A 22,253-nucleotide genomic window follows, 5' to 3' on the forward strand; every position below is an offset into this window, starting at 1 on the left:
GAGAGTACTACAAACAATTGCAATTACCCTTTGTTGCAGGATGTCTCCACAAAAAAGTGTGGCTCTTGCAGTCAATGTTTTGCTATAAATGAAAATAAGGGATGCAAACTTGATGACATAAACATGACATATATAAAGTTTATAAAAGGGAATTGTTATAGTACTAACATAATATACCTTGCCAAATGTGATTTATGCACAGCGTTTTACATTGGAAAAACTGAAAGGCAATTTAGGAGACGGATTTATGAACATCTGTATAAGATCAAAACTCATGACACTAAGAATGCCTTATTCAGACATATAAAACAGTATGGTATTGGACATACTTTTAGATTTGCCATAATTAATCATGTTCAAAAATCACCCCGGGGAGGTAATATAAAAGCCCTTTTAGGAAAAAAGGAAAGTATGTGGCAGATGATGACTAATGCCACCAAGGTTCCTGGTATAAATGATTTTATATCTATTAAACCCTTACTACAATTATTATAAATGTATCCATTTATTGATTTTATACATCTATTTTATATGTTTCCATTTTTAATCTGCTTAATTGGTTCATGCTTTTGCAGCAATAACCTAGTGGGTTTGTTTTTGGACACCCGTTAGTAATATGCAGGAATTTACATACACACAGATTAATTTATTTCACAAGCTATGAATTTAATAGATTAGTGTTCCTTTGGTACATACATTCTTGTTTTTCATATATTTATTTATATATTTACATATTCTTATATATATATATTTCATATTTATATACTTATTTTATATGTACATATATTTACATTTTTAACTTGTTTACAGTAGTGGGATTCATGATTATTAGGACTTGTAAATATATTAATATGTTAGTGACATTTTAGTAATGTATATGCTTCAAATGCTATATTGAGCGTCTGTATATTGAATTTAAGGTTTTATTTACTTTTGTATGCATTTGCACTTTAAATAAGGTGACGTCAACTATTTTGAAATGATTTCAAGTTGGCGCCAAAAAGTTGTTAAATGTGGTGTCAGTTAAGATGTACTTTGTCTGATGAAGTCTGCATTGCAGATGAAAGCACTTACACTTGTTCTGCTTAGCTTTTTGTTGTTTGAGTGTTATTAAACTTGCCGCCTCATCCTTGTTTGAGTCCTGCTTCACTGTTTGAACTAGTTAATCTAGCAGAGACTGGTTGTTGTCTCATTCTTTGGATTCAGTTATGTAAAGAGGGGAAAGAAAATAAGACGGAAATTGGCAGCATAAGTTATGTGGGGTGGGAGCAGGAGCATTCCCACTGGGATATTAGATGTGAGTGAAGAGATTCTTTGAAAAATAAAGCGATTAGAAGTGGTACAAATGGATGGAGGTAGGGAGTTCCAGAGACGTGCTAGACCTCTACTCATCACTCATTAGACCCATTATAGAGTACAACGCCCCTTTTGGAATGTACCTCACAAGACATCTGCAGCAGCTGGAAAGGCCACAGAAGTACCTCACAAAGAGGATTACTGGACTCAAACAAATGCCCTACACTGACCGCCTCAAAAAACTCCAGCTTTACTCCTTAGCATATCGCCTACTCAGAGGTGATCTCTGCCTAACTTATAAAGCTAAGTCAAACCCAGAGTTGTTGGACATGCTACACCTAAAGAAATCCCAATCCCTCCGAGCTACACGCTCTAGGGATCTGAACCTTGTCACCACAATAAACAGGACATGCTGGAGGGATAGATTCTTATCCCAGAGACTTCCCATACTCTGGAACAGGCTACCCATCTATGTCAAGCAAAGTTCTTCATTAGCAGTCTTCAAGAAAAATCTTGATGAGTGGATGGGAAATAGGAAATACACCCAGGGGATCACTTCTGTGTCTCTGCTCATCAGTGGCACAGGAAAATAACTTTCCTGGGTGGCGTAAGCCAGGGAACCTTGTTGGCTAGGCTTGCATAGGCCCTTGGGCAGATAGCCTAGTACCTACCTATGAACCTATGAACCATAGGATAGAAGATGTTTGCCTGGGGGACGAGTTGGTTTGTACACTTCTAATAGATTTTGGTTGTTAGATTTTGCTTATAAAGTTCGATCTAGTGAAATTTTGTGATTAAAAAGTAGATCTATATATAGACACACACACACATGCAAAATTTTATTGGCACTACAGTTGGTCAATATCTGTACAAAATTTGCTCAGCTAAGCAGATCATCAGCAGGTGTCTGAGACTGCATAATTCATGGGATTGAGCAATACCCCCTTTCCTCAATATTGTGTAATCTCTAAGTTAATATATATATATATATATATATATATATATATATATATATATATATATATATATATATATACAACCAGGGATGAGGGTACAGCCCCCACATGAGGGATGCCCCCCAAAAAAGTGCTTTTGTTTTTTTTTTTAAATTTTGATTTTTGCATGCACTGGGGCGATTTCTCAGTGCATGTGTGGTAATGTGGTAATGTTTGCATTTCCGAAGTTTTTTGGTCAGTGTTATGAACTCAGATGTTTGGGTGTTTCACTCACATTCAGTATACCCATGTATATCACGCATGTATATATCTACACATATATACCCCCTCAAGGAAAACCAGGCATAGAGAAGCATCATAACATGAATACTACCGTTCATGGACACACTAAACTCTCTCAAGTGGAAAACTTGCAGTAAGTGCATTGAGGTAATGTTCTGTGCAAGTACTGGCAGATACACGTCCTACAGATATAAGTACACTAAGAAACCATTGTCAGATACTCATTATGGTGAGAAAATATTACTCAAAAACAAGTTTTGCAATAAAATGCCATTATTGAAAAAAACATTTTTAATAATGCACTATATTATAGTAATATTAAGAATTATATCTGAGTGAATATTATGCTTGTTCATTAATGCCTAGCTGCTACGAAGTTCCAGGCACATATCAATATGAACAAAAACAGTAAAAAGTAAACAGATCACAGCATAAAAGTAAAATGTTGTTAACCATAACATGGCAGAGGAACAGCAACTCCATTGCAATGTCCACTGCAGTTTTAAAAATACCCCTGTCACAACAAACATTCACAGCCAACACCAAAGTGCACACAAACACTAGGCGCACACTAGTTTAGAACAAAGTGCAGTATGCATAGGTCATTCATAAAAGACAGGGCACACATTGTGACGTGCTGTTCATCTTCCAGCTTGTGTTGGTGATTCATGTCTAACTAAGTGTTTGGTACACTTTTTAAGTTATATGGGATGCCCAACTGATCGCAGAATATCATTAGAATAAATCTGTTTCTGATTAGTACTCATTTTTATTCTGTGCACCACACTGGAGCTACAATGACTTTGAAAATTAGGGCACCCCCTGTTTGTGTATCCAGTGCCCAGCTGTTCCACCTCCTTGAAATTGCATGTTAGCAGCATTAGGTCCTCCCACCCAGCAACACAATCTTCACAACTTTGCTGGACACTGTTTTGCTCCACTTTCATTGTTAAAGCAGTTCACAGATTACTTAATTAAGCTTTACTCTTCCAAGTTAACACTAGAATGGCTTGAATGAATCTTTGGGGATATTGATTTAAATAATTATGCATGCGTTTTAAGTGCCCTTCAAGGGTTCTATGTGGAATTTAAGAATGGTTATTGGTGCCATCTAGCAGCTTTCATTGATTAGGTTTAATTGTCTTTGAGTTGTTGCAATTAATCCTGGAAGTCCAAGGGATTGCATTTTCCAAAGAACATAAGATCTTTTGTCTAAATGCATTTGAGCTCATTCCTAGAAAGTAAGTCTACCACTTTACTGACAGTCCTTAGGGATGACTGACTGGAAATTTGCCACAACCATACCTCTCAACTGTCAAGATTTTTGCCTCATATGTTTGGTCTGTTGGTCATAAAATTTGTAGTTTTTCTGGCTAATCATTGAGGATTGAAGTCACTAAATAATGACAGCAATTTGAGTTTCAGACTTAATATCCTTCAGAAAAATGCAAGCTAACAGAACACCTTTTATTCTACCAACTTTCTAAGTTTATAAGAGCAATATTTAACATTTGTCCTGTTTTGGGGGGCTTTGTCCAGATTTCTTGTTTTAAGAGATTGAGAGGTATGGCTACAACAGAAAATTAACTTTTACAGTGCCCACCCCTACCATGAATCTTTAATTAGTAATTCATCTCTAAGCATTGTTAAATATACTCTTACTCTGAGGCGTACAACAGCACTTACTCTCTGCTTGGGGAGAGGGCTTTTAGAAAGGTTGCACCAGCTAGCTGGAGTAGTCTGACTGTTAATAGTAGAAATGAGTGAAATCTCTCAGGCATCAGGAAAGGGATGAAAAAAGACTTATTCTTATAAATATCACTGTTGCAGAGACAACCAATCACAATTTTCTTGTATTTAATATACAGACCAAAACTCAGTAATATCAAGCATACAGTTTTAATGTGATCTATACAGTGAATGTTATCCGGCTTTCTCATATATGTGACAGCCAAATGTTTGTGTTATATAAGCTTATACATAATAAATATATACATATTAACTAAAGCACCTGTTCATGAAATAAAATGAGACACTATATGTTCATTTCAGGTCTAGCTAGAAAGATGCAGCACACCAAGCTAATGTATTTGTAAAATGACAGTGACAATACAGTAAATATAATAGCTTGCCTTGGATTTTCCTGAAGTAATTACTACAATAAAGGTGCATTGTATCCTAAATAAAGTAGACTTGATAACCACACACGCATCATTTCAGTGGGAAGATAAATCTTGTAGAAGCAGCTTATAGATAACATCACATGTTGGACAGTTGGTTGCTGTCAGTAAATAGCAGCAGTTATGACCACTTGACATAATTAAGGCTATACCATTCTTGAACTTTGATCACTTTGCATTAAATGCATTATCCGTCAGAATGCATTGCTCTTTCACCTTTTGATGGCAGTCCAGTGTATGATCCCAACAAGGTCAGCAGCATGTTTTCTATAATTGCAGTCCTGCTCCTCGCTGCTTAGTTGTTACTGCAGGGAATGGACAGAGTATGGGAAAGATGTCATTTCATGTTGTATTTGCCTGTATGGTAATGATAGATCTATACTAAATGAGATTTGTTATCCAGGTCTTGAATTATATTACGGTAATTTCATATCATTGTGTGATGGATCTACTTCAGTCACTCTAATCATATAAATGGTTAGTTATCACAGGGTGGAGCTCTGTCAAAACAGAAGATTTTCTGCGAATAATAAAAGTTGACCAAAGTGCATTTCAAAAATAATTAAAATGTGGAAGGCCTTTTCTGGTTATTCCCTGTTGTGGATGCATGTATCGAAAGATCCTTCATTAGCTGTCCTCATGCTGCAGGTCCGCTCTGGTGAGAGGAGTTGGAATGTGGTTCATTCTGCAAAAAGATATAAGAAATGCATTGTAGCACTGAATAATGAGCATTCACATTTCAGGTTTATAGACCATATTCACTGAACAAAATTGGTTCCAAATGGAACATTCCCAGAAACCCCTTCTCTGTAAGCACACTGAAGTTTGTGTATTGCAAATTAAAAAAATGTATTTAGGTCCACATATTTTATAAGTGATTTGGCAAATCCCTTGTCAAACACAATAATAATAATAACCAGTTTCGGGCTTCTTCATTAAATATTTCCATTCCATTCATTCCAAAGACATGCATCTGGAGCATTTCTCCCCGGGCCTCTGCTGAAAACAGGCTCTGTGGAACCTAGTCGGACTTTCCCAGTCAACAAATGATAAATAAAATAAATAAATAATATGTTAATCGGCAGATTAACAAGACTGAACATAGGTTCATAGGTACTTGCTAAACTATTGACATACTAGGATAAGAAGCTTAGCCTTTTATTCCTTAATAGTTTTAGTCCTTATATTTTGGATATAAATAACTTGGAAATGTGCTGAGCAAGGATATGTTGTGACATTTACATGTTTCTAAACCGGTATAAACACTCAGAGAGTGTATAAATACATGTAAAACAAAATAAAAATTAAAAAAGAGATGCCACCGCCAGGCGATATTAACAGTCCAAGCTTTAATTAAACACTAAGCGCTTTCACCCAATATCATCCCGGGCTTCCTCAGTGTGTGTTACTTCCATCATTCAGCCCATTTAAATACTAATAAATCACATGCTTTCTCAGTTCAACATGAAAATTAAAAATACACATACAAAAATTATTTACAAGTATAAAAAACATTAAAATATTCAAGTAAAACACAAAGAATAAACAACAGAGCACTACTAGTTGTATAGATTTAACAATATCTGTTAAAATATATACAATAGAAAACATTTATACAAATCATAGTTGCAGTGACTTTAATTTCAAAACACTAGTCACAGTGCAACTGTCATTAATGCCTGGCTTGGTAGTAACATTTAATCTAAGCTGCCATTCCAACTCTCAGCATTAATTTTTACATCACCTCCTCTCTGAGAAGGAATGACATGGTCAGTAATAGTGGAAGATGACACCTGCTTTTCCAGTTCATTAATTTCATTAAGTAGGTCACTCTCTGTTTGCACAAAGAATTCATTCATTAGTATCATATAGTCCATGCATAATTTAATATTCATCTCTTGCCACCTCTTTAAAAGTTCCAGATAGGTGTTTCTGTAGGAGGGCATGTTCAGAACCTCATGTAACAATGCCCAGATTAATATATGCAGCAAAGCTATATTTCTGCCATTGAAATCTCTTAAACATTTTGACTTTCCGTTCCAAGCTTAAAATGCTGGATGCATACCTGTTCCGCTCCTCCTCCTGAACAGAGGAAATATTCATAGAGTCCTGGTTGTTACATCTTGGTTGTAAGAGAGTATTCTCTCTCAGTAATAAATTCTGTAAAGAGCAGGTAGTACCAAAAGTGCTTGTAGCTCCCTGAGGAGAACGTTGTGGTGGAGGCTGTAGTTGTGGTTGGGTCATAGCGAACTCCAATAAGTAATGGACCCAGTGCTCACAGTGAGTTTGAACAGCAAAACAGTCAAAGAAAACACAACAAGATAAAGTGAAGCTTGTAAAACCATTAAATGTCCACAGAAGAAAACAGGTTCACAGCACCAGGTTGTAAAAAGTTGTAAAACGTTTAATATCATATAACAAGACAAGACATGTTTCCCTTAAACCAATTTTAAAGCATAGGCAGCAATGTATTAAACCTTGAAAAATATACACATATATATAAATAAATAAATACATCTATATATATATATATATATATATATATATATATAAGTGTGTGTGTGTTGTATAGCTTTTGTTTTTTTACATGAGGATGAATTTATATGTATGTGATTTTAAAATTTAATGATTATTGTCTAATTACTTTTTGATAGGTTGGTTGTCTCATGTGATAGCTCTTAGATGATATAAATTGTATGCATGCAAAAACAATATTGTAACACTGATGAAGATTTGTCCGAAAGCTTTGTCTTGGTATATGATATTAAACGTTTTACAACTTTTTACAACTTGGTGCTGTGAACCTGTTTTCTTCTTCTGTGGACATTTATTGGTTTTACAAGCTTCACTTTATCTTGTTGTGTTTTCTTTGACTTTTTTGCTGTTCAAACTCACTGTGTGCACTGGGTCCATTACTTATTGGAGTTTGCTATGACAACCACAACTACAGTCTCAACCATAACTACAATGTTTTCCTCAGGGAGCTACGAGCACTTTTGGTACTACCTGCTCTTTACAGAATTTATTACTGAGAGAGAATACTCTCTTACAACCAAGATGTAACAACCAGGACTCTATGAATATTTCTTCTGTTCAGGAGGAGGAGCGTATATTAATTTGGGCATTGTTCCATGAGGGCTCTGGGTTCTGAACATGCCCTCCTACAAAAACACCTATCTGGAACTTTTAAAGAGGTGGCAAAGGATTAATATTAAAGAGGTGGCAAAGGATTAATATTAAATTAGGCATAGACTATATGATACTAATGAATGAATTCTACGTGCAGAGAGTGACCTACTTAATGAAATTAATGAATTGGAAAAGCAGGTCTCATCTTCCACTTTGTTTTGTGAATATACAACTTACTATAGTACTATGTAAGCCATTTATGTGATTATGATAAATGACTAGAAGCTACTAAAAATGTAAAATACAATGGGATATTAATGATTTTATGAGTGATAATATTTTCTCTTGGCCCAAGCAACAGAAAGATAATTTAAATATAACAAAAGGAATTAAATCTAATGTGAAACAATCTTCCATAAATGATTTGGACACCTTTGAACCACCCACCAATGAGGTGCTGCCATTTTCAGCAGAAAGGACTGAACAGTCTATGGGCAACCAATCAGAAAGGAGAGGAAATGATTTGAGACCCTCCCCTGAGGCCTCGGTGTCTGATTCTACAGCACAGGTGGAAAAGGTGAACGCTTATGGTTCCAACAGTGGTGTTTCCGAACAGGAAATTGCTAATAGTTATTTTCTAAATGGCCCAAGTATTAATAAGCCTTTTTTAGGTCACCAACAACATTTTGTACTAAAGCTACAGGAAAAAGTGAACCAATGGCAGCAAGGGGATGCCAGAGGATACTCACAAGGAAGACAGTACAAAGGTCCAGTTACTCGCAGCAAGTCGTTCAAGCAACATTAAGTTTTTATGATAGTTCTGTTGCCTCTTCAAAGACTGTTTTGGACAATGACTTTGGTTTTACTTATGGTGCATTGAACAGGATGGTGCAATGTTCTGCTATTTAAAAAACTTCACTGAAGTATGCTCGGCAAACAACAAAGCCACTAAAAGCAGATGAGCGTAGCACCACAATGCATCCACGTTATATCCACAGGTATGATACCGGATCTGAAGAAGGCTTAGAAGCTGAAAGTGCTTATCCGTACACAGGGTTTCTTTCACTTTTAACTTGTGTTCAGTGATTTTGTGCTACTTATTAAAAATTTTCGATTGTGTTTTAGATGCTGACTGTGGATATAACGTGGAAGCATTGTGGTACTACGCTCTTCTGCTTTTAGTGATGTTCTGCTATTTGTGAGCCGGTTATGCTAACTTCTATAGCCTCGCATGAAGTTACTGATACTAATAGTGAATTAATTATGAATGATGGTATGAACTCTGATAAAGGTGTAATTAATGAAATGCCAGCTTTGCATTTGGATGAAACTAATGGTTCTTCTAACAACTCAGAACTATGTTTTGATGAAACTATAATTATGAATAATATTTCAAGTACTGAAAAAGCTATTTTAGCCTCAACATGTTGGCATGATAATGTTGCTTGTACTAATGAACAGATTGTGAATAATGAGATAGTGAATAATGATTTGCCTTTGGACAATAATGTATTTCCTGAAATGTTAGCTCTTCATGTAGATGAAAATTATATTTTTTATAATAATTTAGAAGTATGCCCTGATGAAACTGTGGTTATGAGTGGCATGCCAGCTGCTGATAAAATAGTACGCTTAGGAAATGGCTCTATAGTGAATTTATCTGATATGGAACTTAGGTTAGCAGCCATTTCATTGCTTGAGTGTGGTATAAAATTTATTCCTTCAAATATTTGTAGTATTATAGATACTTTAACTGAATTGAAAATGTTTGTTCATAATTTGAGTTTGAAATTGATTTTCAAGGGAAACTCAGGTGATGTTCCAGTAGGTCTTAAGAGATCAAGTACCTTTATACCTATTAATGATCCCATTCTTACAGCTTTTCATGTTATATGTGATAAACAGTTACGTGAGTTGTATAGTGGCAGTGTATTTTTAAAAATGTATAATTTATCTGTACATGAAATTCAAGCATTGCACAAACTACAGTTGAATAGAAATATTATAATTAAGGAAGCAGACAAAGGTGGCTGTATAGTGATCATGAATTCTACTGATTGCATCAGTGCCATGGATGAGTTGTTAATAGATATACAGATATTTAAACCCATGCAAGATGCTGATTTTAAGATTATTAGTAAAGTTAATATCAATATTTATTAGTTAAAAGTCAATAATGCTATAACAATAGATATTTTTAACTTCCTAACAATACCTAGGCCTACCATCCCAGTCCTATATGGATTGCCCAAAATTCACAAATCTTCGTTGAAACCTCCTATGAGGCCAATTGTTTCGGGTAGGGGATGGATCATGGAACCATTCTCAGTTTACTTGCAAGATATCTTGAAAGATTTCCTTTGTTTTGTACAGAGTGTTATTAAGGACACTGGTCACTTCCTTAACTTATTTTATCAATGGTATGAAGGGAACACTGAGACGGACATTCTTTTTGCTAGCGTGGATATCAAGTCTCTATTTACGTGTATTCCTAATGAATACGGGGTAAATAGTGTAAGACAAATTTTATGTAAATATGGTAATTTCACAGCCAGACAGGTTGAAACTTTCTGTGAACTGTTGGAAATAACTCTTGAGAATAATGTGTTTCTTTTTAATAAACAAATCTACCATCAGCGATTGGGTGTAGCTATGGGTAGTCCAGTAGCCAATATGTATGCTAACCTTACCCTTGGTCACTGGGAGGATGTTTTTGTTTTTGATGGAAATAAGAATATACATAAATCTAATATTCTTTTTTACAAATGTTTTTTAGATGTCTAAATTGTGTGGCATGTTAATGAAGACGCACTTAAAAACTTTGTAAGTTTCTTCAATCAAACAACTACCTTCTTGAGTTTTGAAATGAGATATTCCAGGATGGATATAAATTATTTAGATGTTAGAATTCAACTGGAAGGGCAACATATAACTATCAGTATATATAAAAAAGAGTACATGCTAATAAATACTTGCATAGGAAGAGTATGCATGCTGTGCATGTTTTTAAAGGGGTTGTAAAGAGCCAATATGCTTAATACTGATGATAGTATATGTACCAAGCAGATGATGGATATGATTCATGAATTTAATGAGAGAGGGTATGATTTAACTCAACTAACTAGTCTCAGAGAGGATGTGATGAAAAAAAGAGGGAATGAGGTTCGACCATATTTTTCAAATGATGGTTATAGGTGTAACAGGGAATGAAGTAGTGATGCCTCTGGCCATCTGAGATATACTATGACATACAGCAGATGCAGTAAGCCAATTGAGGATAATATAAGAAGGAATTGGGGTATACTAAGAGCTTTACCTGATTTGAATCATATTGTACTGGAGAGACCCCTTTTTACATATAAGAATTGTAGCAATCTCAAACCGCGTTTATGCTACAAGGATTTTTCGTTAAATAAGAAATCATCCCCTACCTCTAATAGGAAAGGAGCATTTTCATGCTTTAATTGTTTCTATTGCTCTGACATATGCTTTTCTAATATCTTTAGCCATCCTGTAACAAAGAAACAGTATTACTTTAAATGTTTGGCAAAATGCAACACAGCAATAGTGGTTTATTTAGCCACATGTAAATTATGTACATCATTTTATGAAGGAAAATCTACTCGAAAACTTAAGAACAGAATTACTGAACATAAATCGGATATTAGGAGAGGTATATTGACAAATGCATTGGCTAAACACATGCATGACAATGGATCTAAACATAGCTTTTTATTTAGGGTTCTAGATGTTATGGAACCCAGTCTGAGAAGGGGTGATATTAATACTAAGTTGGAAACAAAGGAATATGACTGGCTTATTCACCTTCATGCGGATTCTTTACCAGGAATTAATAAACAAGTTTTCCTTCAACAAATTTTAAAGCATAGGCAGCAATGTATTAAACCTTGAAATATATATATATATATATATATATATATATATATATATATATATATATATATGTTTTATATCTTTTGTTTTTTACATGAGGATGAATTCATATGTATGTGATTTTAAATTTTAATGATTATTGTCTATTTTTTGATAGGTTGGTTGTGTCATGTGATAACTCTTGGATGATATAAATTGCATGCATGTGAAAACAATATTGTAACACTGATGAAGGACTTTGTCCGAAAGCTTTGTCTTGGTATATGATATTAAACGTTTTACAACTTGGTGCTGTGAAACTGTTTTCTTCTTCTCTGGACATGAATGATGGAAGTAACACACTCTGAGGAAGCCCAGGATGATATTGGGTGAAAGCGCTTAGTATTTAATTAAAGCTTGGACTGTTATATCGGCTGGCAGTGGTGTTTTTGTTATTTTTATTTTGTTTTACATTTACGTTTCCTCTATCCATGAGGGACAAGGGTGCTGAAATTTATAAACATCCATTCATCCCAATTACATTCTGAATAAAGGAAGAGTACTTTGCCTCATGTTGAATGGAAGATGCTTTCATAGAAGTAGTATCTTATTTTATAACTAATCTTTAATCATTTTTGCAGTACAAAGCAAGACAGTAGACACTTCTTTCATTTTTTGCATTATAGTTTTTATTTCAAAGAAGATCTTTCTTAGCATGTATGACAAACAATATCAGCTAATATAATTTTTCTAGAAATTATTCTTTGAGAGGTGAGTAGTAATTATTTTGGTCTTGAAAGTAAATCTCTAGAGGCTATAAGTATTATTTCATAAATGAGAAGAATATCTCCCTGTAAATACATTTGTATAGTTTTACAGTGTTAAGTGAATCATATGCAGAAATCCACATAAAACAGAGTTGCCATGGAACTTGCATCCTATTACTGCTGTATTATATTTAAAGTCCCCAAATAAGGGAAATAGATCTGTTGTAAATAAGTGAAGTAGGGGATCCAGGAAGTAGTGGTAGTCAGTTTTGTAACTTGGTCAGTCTTAAATTAAAGTAATTTGCTTTTAACCACAAGTTAGCATTGAAGCAGACCAAAAGACTTCCCTTGTTTATGTCCGTTATGGTGCATCCCCTTTCCAAGGGCCCCCTACCTGTTTCCTCACAATCCATAAAAATATATTAAATCTTTCAAGGAAATCTATTGTGTCCCATGCCAGGGGGCATTTGGAAATGGAGGGCACTGAAACAAATTTACATCTTCAGCTTTTAGTAGCTTCTCTCCCATCTTAGCATAGAGATCAGTCATTTGATTGATGTATTAAATTTATTTTCTAATGGACACGCTGGTTCTTTCCACTTTCTCCCAGCCAGACCATTGAGCATGAAAATGCAGAGTGTAATGGGTTCCCAATCTGTCTGTACTAGAACGACAGTATTCAATAATATGTCAACAGCCACTGTGTTTACCTTATAGGTGTTAGAAATTGTTGTCAGGTAGGTGTAATATTTGTCCCCAAGGTATTCATGTAATAAACTGCATGTTGGGCAAACTTCTAGGCAGGTTAGACTCAGAATCTGCAGCACATCAGGGATATACAAAACCATTATGAGACTGGCCTTGCTACGGAGTACTTTAGATACAGTCATAATTTTAACCCAAGAGTTAAGATTTTTCCTGTTATATAGGCTTCTTAAATGTCTTTGTTCAAGGCTCATGGACAAAACCCAAAAGGTGAAGCTCACAACAGTGGTGGCATTTGGCTGTCAGTCCAAGAGCTAACTATATTTTTTGATCAATGTTTGGGTTTGCTTAAACTTTTCCTGCTTTACTTTTATTTTTCTAACAACATCTTGAAGTTTTTTAATTGTATGAATTATTAACACTTTATGGCATCGTCATTATAGTGTTGATGTGTATGATGTTGGTATTTGGAGGATGGTTTCTGAAGGAAGGAAAATTGAGGATAAGAACAAAACTAGAAATAGCGATTTTTGGTCTTTTTATTTTCTGTTGGTGTGGTGTGTTTGAAGCAGTTCTGTGGAATATATTGGGCTGAGTAAAGGACCATCTTTAGTGGTGGAATGGAATGAAGGAACAGAGAGCTTCAGCTGTTAGGTATGGAGCCTTGTTGCTGGATATTTGAACTGTAAAACTGTAGGTCTTCATCAAGAATCATTTTTTCTTGTCTATTCAAATGTTCAGACTTGTGTTTAAAGTTTTGATCTTGTTTGTCATCATTATCAAGGGATGGGGATACACAGACACTGCAGCTATCCATTGCTGGACTTTTCTAGACAATTTCAGATATATATCTATTGATTGCACCATTTATTGCATCTTTTTTTAACATTTGTTTATTGCTTAGCATGACTTGTTTTAAGCAAATTTTGGCTTTTGTCACAGTTATCATATTTGGTAATTCATCGCAATTATTTTACTTTGAGTGATGGTTTTAATTTGTAAAGTGCTTAACAATTAAGCACTACAAACCACCCCCTCCCCCTGAACTACGCGAACATTTGTATCTAGATAATCAGAAGTTATTACCTGTTGAAGTATGGTTTATTTTTTCATTGAGTGCTTATTTCCAAATGGCGTAAATAGCAAACTGAATTTGAGATAGTTTTGTAACATTTTTTAAGTAGGTCTCTCTAAAGTGTTCAGTTCTGTGGCTGTTTGAACATGTCACTTTTTCATTGATGACACTTTTCATATCTTCCATAAATAAGGCAGTGATTGTTTGTATTTAGAAACCTGAAATACAATTGCTCTGAAGCAGTAGTTTTTTCTGAGTAAATGCCAGTTGAGTTTTAATGCTGATCTGTAGACTTAATCTGTTTATTTTTAAGACATCTGGTTGTTTTGTTAATAGTTAGGCGTAGGGAGTCTATACCTGCTGTGCAGGTACAAATTCATTTTCTTTGCCTTTTATGAGTAGAGTACATGGCCACAAACCTTCATTTCCATGCCTTAGTACCTGGCTTATTTTAGATGCACTATTGCATGTTGCAAGTTAAAACATATATCCATGGATTTTATGAAATGCCCAGGGCTGTGGTATATTTGCTCGTTAATGTATCAGTCCTGTGTAATTGTATAACATATTTATGAATACTGGCCATAGCCCATCAAATTCATATCTGTTATTGTTTACAATTGGTGTGTAACCATATTAAGTACACAAATAAGCAAATACAAACCCTGAATATTTATTCTTTCCTTATATTTAATAATTCTCATCTAAGACTTAGAGATTTTTTTGTGCACTTTCCGAAAGTCTGATGTCTTTCTAATGATAAATGTTAAAAAGGAGCATTGAACTTAATGACTGATGTTACTTTCCGAAAGTCTGATGTCTTTCTAATGATAAATTTTAAAAAGGAGCATTAAACTTAATGACTGATGTTACAAGACAAATGTGCTGTGGAAGAAGTACCACTGCTAATCTTGAGATAAATGATTTCAGAAAGGTTCACATTATGCAGAAGTTTAATCTCCTAGTGTCAGAAGCATTTGTGTAATGAAGAAAATGAGGGAATTAACCAACCATCCCTGGAGCAGTTTTGTGGACTTGTACTTCTGAGAGTGCGAGGTAAAAGCTATTAATTCCAATGCAGAACATTTATTTATACTAAAAGAGATGTTTATCTTAGAAACCCATTCATAGCTTTCATAAAAAAAACTCTGTAGTACATAAGCATCACTTCATATTGATCATTATGTACTTCTGCAATGCCATCTTGTCCAGTTTCAGGCATTCACACTATTTAAAAGGCCATAAAATTACAACATAACACAGGTCCATGTACTGATCCTGTTAAATAATGACAATGTGGCCAGAAACTGAGGTAATAATTTTATTTAAACAGCTTCCCTCAACATTCAAGCTAAAGAGTGAATTTGCATTTCCTGATTGATGGACCGTGTCAGATGTCAAGGATATGTCAGTAACATAAATGAGAAACCCTAAAAAATATCTTGATTGTGTTCCATGAATATTTGGTATAAAGGTGATCTTCATCCTAGTTTAGAAACTTCATTCACGAAGGTATGCAGTATAGTTAAGACAGTATTCACTTCACAAACTGTTGCACTGCCCATGTAATACAGAAATGCCCTGACTTCCTCTATATTCCAAATTAGCATTTCCTTCCCCACTTCCACCTATTGAAGTAAGTGTACCTGTGCTCAAAATTTACTTCTACCCCTTTAAAATAACACATTAGTTTTCTTTTTTTTGGGGGGGTAGAACTCAGCATTGTCTCTTCACATAACTTTGTTTTATTGGATATAGAATAGAGAGAAATTATCTACAATTTCAGTCTAACATTTGGCTTACTGATTCTGCTTGAGTGGATAACATTAAGTCCCTTTATAGGCTGAGTGCTTGTTGGAACATCTATAATAGGTAAAACACACTTCAGTGGAGTTGTACTATAGGAAGTGTGGTTGTTTATCATCACATAAAACAAGTATTTTATCTTCTGTTAGGTGAATGCTAGACATTGCCTGAAGATGACGCCATGGATATAAAATAATGCCCCCCCTATTCCACTTCATCCAAGTAGATTCGTGAATATTGCTTTCAGTCATGACCACTGCAGCTATAGACTATGCCTCTTCATGATATAACTTGGTAAAGATGATGTCATAGGGATGTTACCTTATTAATGGTCTCACACGATGGTGGTGTTTGTGGTAATACGTTTGATTTTTCCTTTCAATACCATCATTTCATTGGACACATGACAAGGCAATTTTGGTTTGAAGCCTTTTCAAAACAAAGATTATTGCTATACTTCTCCACATAAGGATGCTTGTTAGACTAGCCCCAGTACCACTGCATGGACTTGCTCTATAGCAGATATAAGCAAACAAAAGAGAATAGTTGGAGTTTTTTGAGTCTATCCATACAGGACAAGTGTTTAAGGCCTAAGATCCTCTTTGTGAGGTATTTTTGCAGTATCTCCAGTTGTTGTAGGTGTTTAGTAAGGTACATGACAAATGAGGCATTGTACTCGATGATTGGCCTAATGAAAGAAGAGTAGAGGGAGACGACCTCTTTCTTCCTGGATGCAAAACCCTTAGCAATGAGATGTGCCACATAGAAGGACTTTCTGACCACAGTGGCAGTGTGGTGGTCAAAAGAGAGGTTAATGTCAACCTGTGTTCCCAGATCTCTTATGACACCTTCTATGTTCAGTGGACCACCATCGATGTGGTAATTCATGGAAACTGGGCTTTACCCAAAAGGGATGACAACACATTTTTTGGCATTGACACCAGTCATTGGTCTCAGTGAGGCTTTTCTGTAGGATGTCAACATCACTTAGGGAGTTAATTATGGCTCCCAACTTGCAGTCATCTGTGAACTTTGTCAGCCAGAGTCCCTTTGTGTTGGCCTGGACTTTAGAGATGTAGATACCAAACAGGAGATTACCCAGGACTGAACCTTGTGGGACTCCACTCATGACTGGTCTTCAGTCTGACTTGGAGTCAGCTACTTTCACACTGTGGGCTTTATCTGTGAGCCAATTTGCAACTCACCTAGTGATATAGGGGGTGATGCCTAGCTTAGTGAGTTTTTCTATGATTCCTGAGTGGGGAATGGTATCAAAGGCCTTGGCCAGATCAAGGTAGACTGTATGAACCACCTTGCCTTCTTCCACAGCTCTGTTGACTGACTCAAAGAAGTCAGCCAGGTTGAATAGGCATGATCTACCCTTCACAAAAGCAAACTGTTCGGGATCCACAGTTTGGAGGTTTCTTATATCTTTGTTTATTAGGTACATGATAATGCATTCCATAGCTTTGCATATCAGACTTGTCAGGCTAATGAGGCGATAGTTCCCAGGGTCTGTAGTCGCTCATCCTTTGTGGAGAGGGATGACTATAGCAGTGCGCCATTCAATAGGGACAAAGCCTGAGGTGAGGCTGTGATTGAACAGGGCACACAGGTGAGGTGCCAGTTCATGCTGTAGTTCATGTAGAACACAGCCAGGGATATTGTCAGGTCCCATAGAAGCTGTATTCTTGGCCTTGGACAGTGCTGCTTTAATCTGTGCAGCAGTAATACTGGGTTCCTGGCAATCTACTGATATTGTGATTGGTCCTTTGGTGGGGCAGAGAGGGGTAAAGTTGGCACTGAATCTGTCGGCCAGTATATTGGCAATATCTATTGGCTCGGTATAGGAGGTGCCATTGTGCAACAGCTCCAGGCATATCTGGGTATTGCCGTGGAGATTCTTTACATAACTATAGAAGGCCTTGTGGTTGTCTCTAATATCTGCTGCAATTCTGTTTTCATAGCTAGTTTTAGAGGATTTTATGAGGAATCTCAACTTTTTGTTGAGGCTGATAAGGGAGTTTTTCCAGTCTTGGGACATCACCTTATTTCTCATCAGTTTCCTCCTTCTGTTGTAGAGTTTGTTTATGGCAGGGGACCACCAGATTGGCTTCTCTTTTTGGAGGAGAGCATCTTGGTTCTATTGGGTATGGTGAGATCCATGCATTTGTGTATATGTTCATACAGGGCATTAGTGTATGATTCAGCAGTCATCCAGCTGTTCTCAATTTGCATGGGTGCCATGAAGTTAGCCACCTCTCTTTTTAGGAGTCCAAAGTTAACTTTGGAGAAGTTTTTCATGGTGGTTACCTTTGTGTGTGGGGGGGGGGGGATGTGATCGGATCTAACCAGGGAGGAGTTGACTATTTGTACAGAGCAAAAATCGCCTATGTTAGTAATGACCAGGTCAAGGATGTTGCTACCTCTAGTGGGGGTAAGATTGAGCTGGTCCAGGGCATTGGAATTAATGAATTCCAGGAAATGTTGGGCAAGTGTATTGCTACATGAGTAGTTTTCCCAGTTAATGGAGGGTAGTTGAAGTCACCCAGTATGAGAGTGTTAGGTTGGACCCTAATATTCTCCAGGGTGCTTAGGAAAGTGGAGTGTGAGTCTTGGATCATGGTGGGGGACCTATAGCAGGCCATGACCTGAATCACTGTCTTACCCAATGTTAGCTGCACCTGAAGTATCTCTGATGCGTCATGTTGGGCTACCAGTCTGGAGGTGTGTGCATCCTTTATGAATATGGAAACATCACCACCTTTGGAGCTTCGGTCCAAGTTCTGGGACCGAAAGGTATGGAATGAGTTATAGCCTGGTAGTGCAGGGGTACTATCTGCTGCCTTGAACCAGGTCTCTTTTACAGCACAAATGTCGATTTTAAGGAGTTCTTTGAGTGAGGGCATTTTGAAATTTAGACTTCTAGCATTGAGCAGTATGACCCTCAGATTGGATTTGTTTGTAGCTGTTATGGTGGTAATTTAGTCTTTGGAATGCTGCCTAAAAAAGGCACTATAGGGGTGACAAGAGCCTTGGCCAGTGTCCGTAAGCCCAAGGGTGAAAGATGCAGGCCATCTCTGGCAAAGCATCTAGGTTTGTCAATCATTTCATCCCAGGCAGACAGATACTGGATCCCCTTAGAATGACACCAGAAATGTAGCAAATTGTTGAAATCAATCATTTTCTGCTTGTACTGTGGTATCATTTTGGGTGATGGTAGGAGGGTGCTCAGGGCTAGGGTCATACCCGTCTGGGCTACATAATCCAAGAGCTCCTCCATGTCTCTTTTCATGTAGTGCAGGGAGGTATGTCTCAGTTTATGACTGCCACCAGCCACCTCTTTATCATTTATTTTAAGGCCCTTAACAAAGGGTGTCCAATCTTACTGTCTAATGTTACTATCAATACAAATGTTAGTTTGAACAAGAGCAAGGCTATTAGGAGTGGGCCTACACAATGTCACCAAATAAATATGCAAGTACTCTCAGAACATAAATATGTCTCTACACAGATCAGCCACAACAAAAGGATTCATAGGTAGGTACTAGGCTATCAGCCCTGGGGGCCTATACAAGCCCAGCCAAAAAGGTACCCTGGATTTTGCCACCCAAGAAAATTATTTTCCTGTGCCACTGTCGAGCAGAGCCACAGAGGTGATCCCCGGGGTGAATTTCCTATTTCCCATCCAATCATCAAGATTTTTCTTGAAGAGTGCTAATGACGAGCTTTGTTTGATATAGATAGGTAGTTTATTCCAGAGTATGGGAAGTCTCTGGGACAGGAATCTATCCCTCCGGCATGTTCTGTTTATTGTGGTGACAAGGTTTAGGTCCCTAGAGCGTGTAGCTCAGAGGGATTGGGATTTCTTTAAGTGGAGCATGTACAACAGCTCCGGGTTTGCCATAGCTTTGTATGTTAGGCAGAGATTACCTCTGAGTAGGTGATATGCGATGGAGTAAAGCTGGAGTTTTTTGAGACTGTCTGCGTAGGGCATCTGTTTGTGAGGTATTTCTGCGGCCTTTCCAGTTATTGTAGATATCTTGTGAGGTGCATACCAAAAGGGGCATTGTACTCTATAATGGGTCTAATGAGTGATGAGTAGAGGGGAACAATGACCTCTTTTTTTCTGGATGAGAAACCTTTTGTGATGAGGTGTGCCACGTAGAAGGATTTTCTGACTACTGTGGCGATGTGATTATCAAAGGAGAGACTACTGTCCACCTGTGTCCCAAGGTCTCTTATCACACTTTCGGTGTTAAGTATACTACCACCTATATTGTAGTTCATGGGTACAGAGTTTTTACCAAAGGGGATGACAATGCACTTCTTGGCATTGAGCTTGAGGCCACGGCTTTGACACCAGGCATCTGTCTCAGTGAGGTCCTTTCGTAGGATATCCACATCATTAGGAGTTTCAATTATGGCTCTTAGTTTTCAGTCATCTGCGAACTTCATTAGCCAAAGACCTTCTGTGTTAGCCTGTACTTCAGAGAAGTAGATACCAAACAGGAAGGGACTCAGGACTTTACCCTGTGGTACTCCACTTGTCATTGGTCTGAAGTCGGATTTGGAGTCTGCTACTTTCACAGTGTGGGTTCTGTCAGTGAGCCAGTTGGCAACCCATCTTGTGACATAGGGATTTATACCTAATTTAGTGAGTTTATCTATAATTCCAGAGTGGGGGATGGTGTTGAAAGCCTTGGCAAGATCTAGAAAGGCTGTGTGAACCACCTTACCCTTGTCTATGGCTTTGGTGACTGCTTCAAAGAAGTCTATCAGGTTTAGGAGACATGATCTGCCTTTTACAAACCCAAACTGGGTGGGGTCCAGAGTTTGGAGATTACCAATGTCTTTCTTTATAAGTTCCATGATGATACGTTCCATGGCCCTTGCAGACCAGGCTCGTCAGGCTAATGGGGCGGTAGTTACCGGGGTCCATGGTGGCTCCCCCCTTGTGGAGTGGGATAACCGTTGCTGTGCGCCATTCAGCAGGCACAAAGCCTGAGGTGAGGCTATGATTGAACATGGTACTTAGGTGGGGTGCCAATTCATTCTGTAGTTCATGTAGAATGCAGCCTGGGATATTGTCTGGTCCCATGGATGCTGTGTTCTTGGCTTTGGAGAGTGTGGTTTTTACCTGTGCAGCTGTGATTAAAGGAACTTTGCATTCTTCCAGTATAGAGATGGGCTCTTTAGGTGGTGAGAGGGGGGTAAAGTTAGCACTGAACCTATCTGCCAGGATGTTGGCAATATCAGTTGGGTCTGTATATTTAGTGCCATTGTGCTGTAACTCAAAGCAGATCTGAGTGTTTCTATCTAGATTCTTGACATAGCTATAGAATGCTTTGTGGTTGTCTTTAGAATCAGTGGCGATTTTGTTTTCGTAACTAGCTTTGGAGGATTTTATCAGGGATCGCAGCTTCTTACTGAAGCTTACCAGGGAGCTCCTCCACTCATGGGATTTTACTCTCTTTTGCAACAGTTTCTTCCTTCTGTTGTACAGTTTGTTTATGGTAGGGGACCACCAGATTGGCTTCCTTTTTTTGGAGGATAGGTTCATAGGCTCATAGGTTTGTACTAGGCTATCTGCCCTGGGGCATTTATAAGTCTAGCCAGAGTGTGTGTGGCTTTCACCACCCCTTAGGATGAGAATACTATGCCCTTTTAGGGTTTAGTTTACTGTGCCTCTGTCTAGTAGTGACACAGAGATGACCCCCGGGGTAAACCTACGATCTCCCATCCACTTGTCAAGACTCCTCTTGAATAGAGTTAGTGAGGGGCTCTGCCTAACATAGATTGGGATTCTGTTCCAGAGTGTAGGGAGCCTCTGGGTTATGAATCTGTCCCTCCAGCATGTCCTATTTATTTCTGTGTTGAGGTTTAAGTCTCTTGCTCTCGTGGCTCTGGTGGATTTGGATTTACTGAGGTGGAGCATGTCCATTAATTCCGGATTGGACATGGCCTTGTACGTCAGGCACAGATCACCTCTGAGTAGGTGGTATGCGACTGAATAGAGCTGGAGTTTTTTCAGTCGGGCAGCATATGACATATGTTTAAGACCCGTTATTCTCTTGGTGAGGAACTTTTGGGGTCTTTCCAACTGCTGCAGGTGTCAGGTGAGATACATCCCAAATGGGGCATTGTACTCAATCATTGGCCTGATAAGAGAAGAGTACAGGTG

General features: G+C 37.4%; 1 long non-coding RNA gene across 2 annotated transcripts in view; it reads right to left on the reverse strand.

The window, feature by feature from the left end:
- Positions 1–4,419: 4,419 nt before the first annotated feature.
- The window catches only part of LOC122811364, a 53,993-nt gene continuing 36,159 nt past the window's right edge, over positions 4,420–22,253 (reverse strand). For both annotated transcript variants that reach the window (XR_006366243.1, XR_006366244.1), the window contains exon 2: positions 4,420–5,399. This is a non-coding gene — a long non-coding RNA (uncharacterized LOC122811364). The remainder of the gene's footprint in view (positions 5,400–22,253) is intronic.

The sequence above is a fragment of the Protopterus annectens genome, chromosome 9.part0 (assembly GCF_019279795.1).
Source record: "Protopterus annectens isolate FY-2018-M chromosome 9.part0, PAN1.0, whole genome shotgun sequence".
In the NCBI taxonomy this organism is placed as follows: domain Eukaryota; kingdom Metazoa; phylum Chordata; order Ceratodontiformes; family Protopteridae; genus Protopterus; species Protopterus annectens.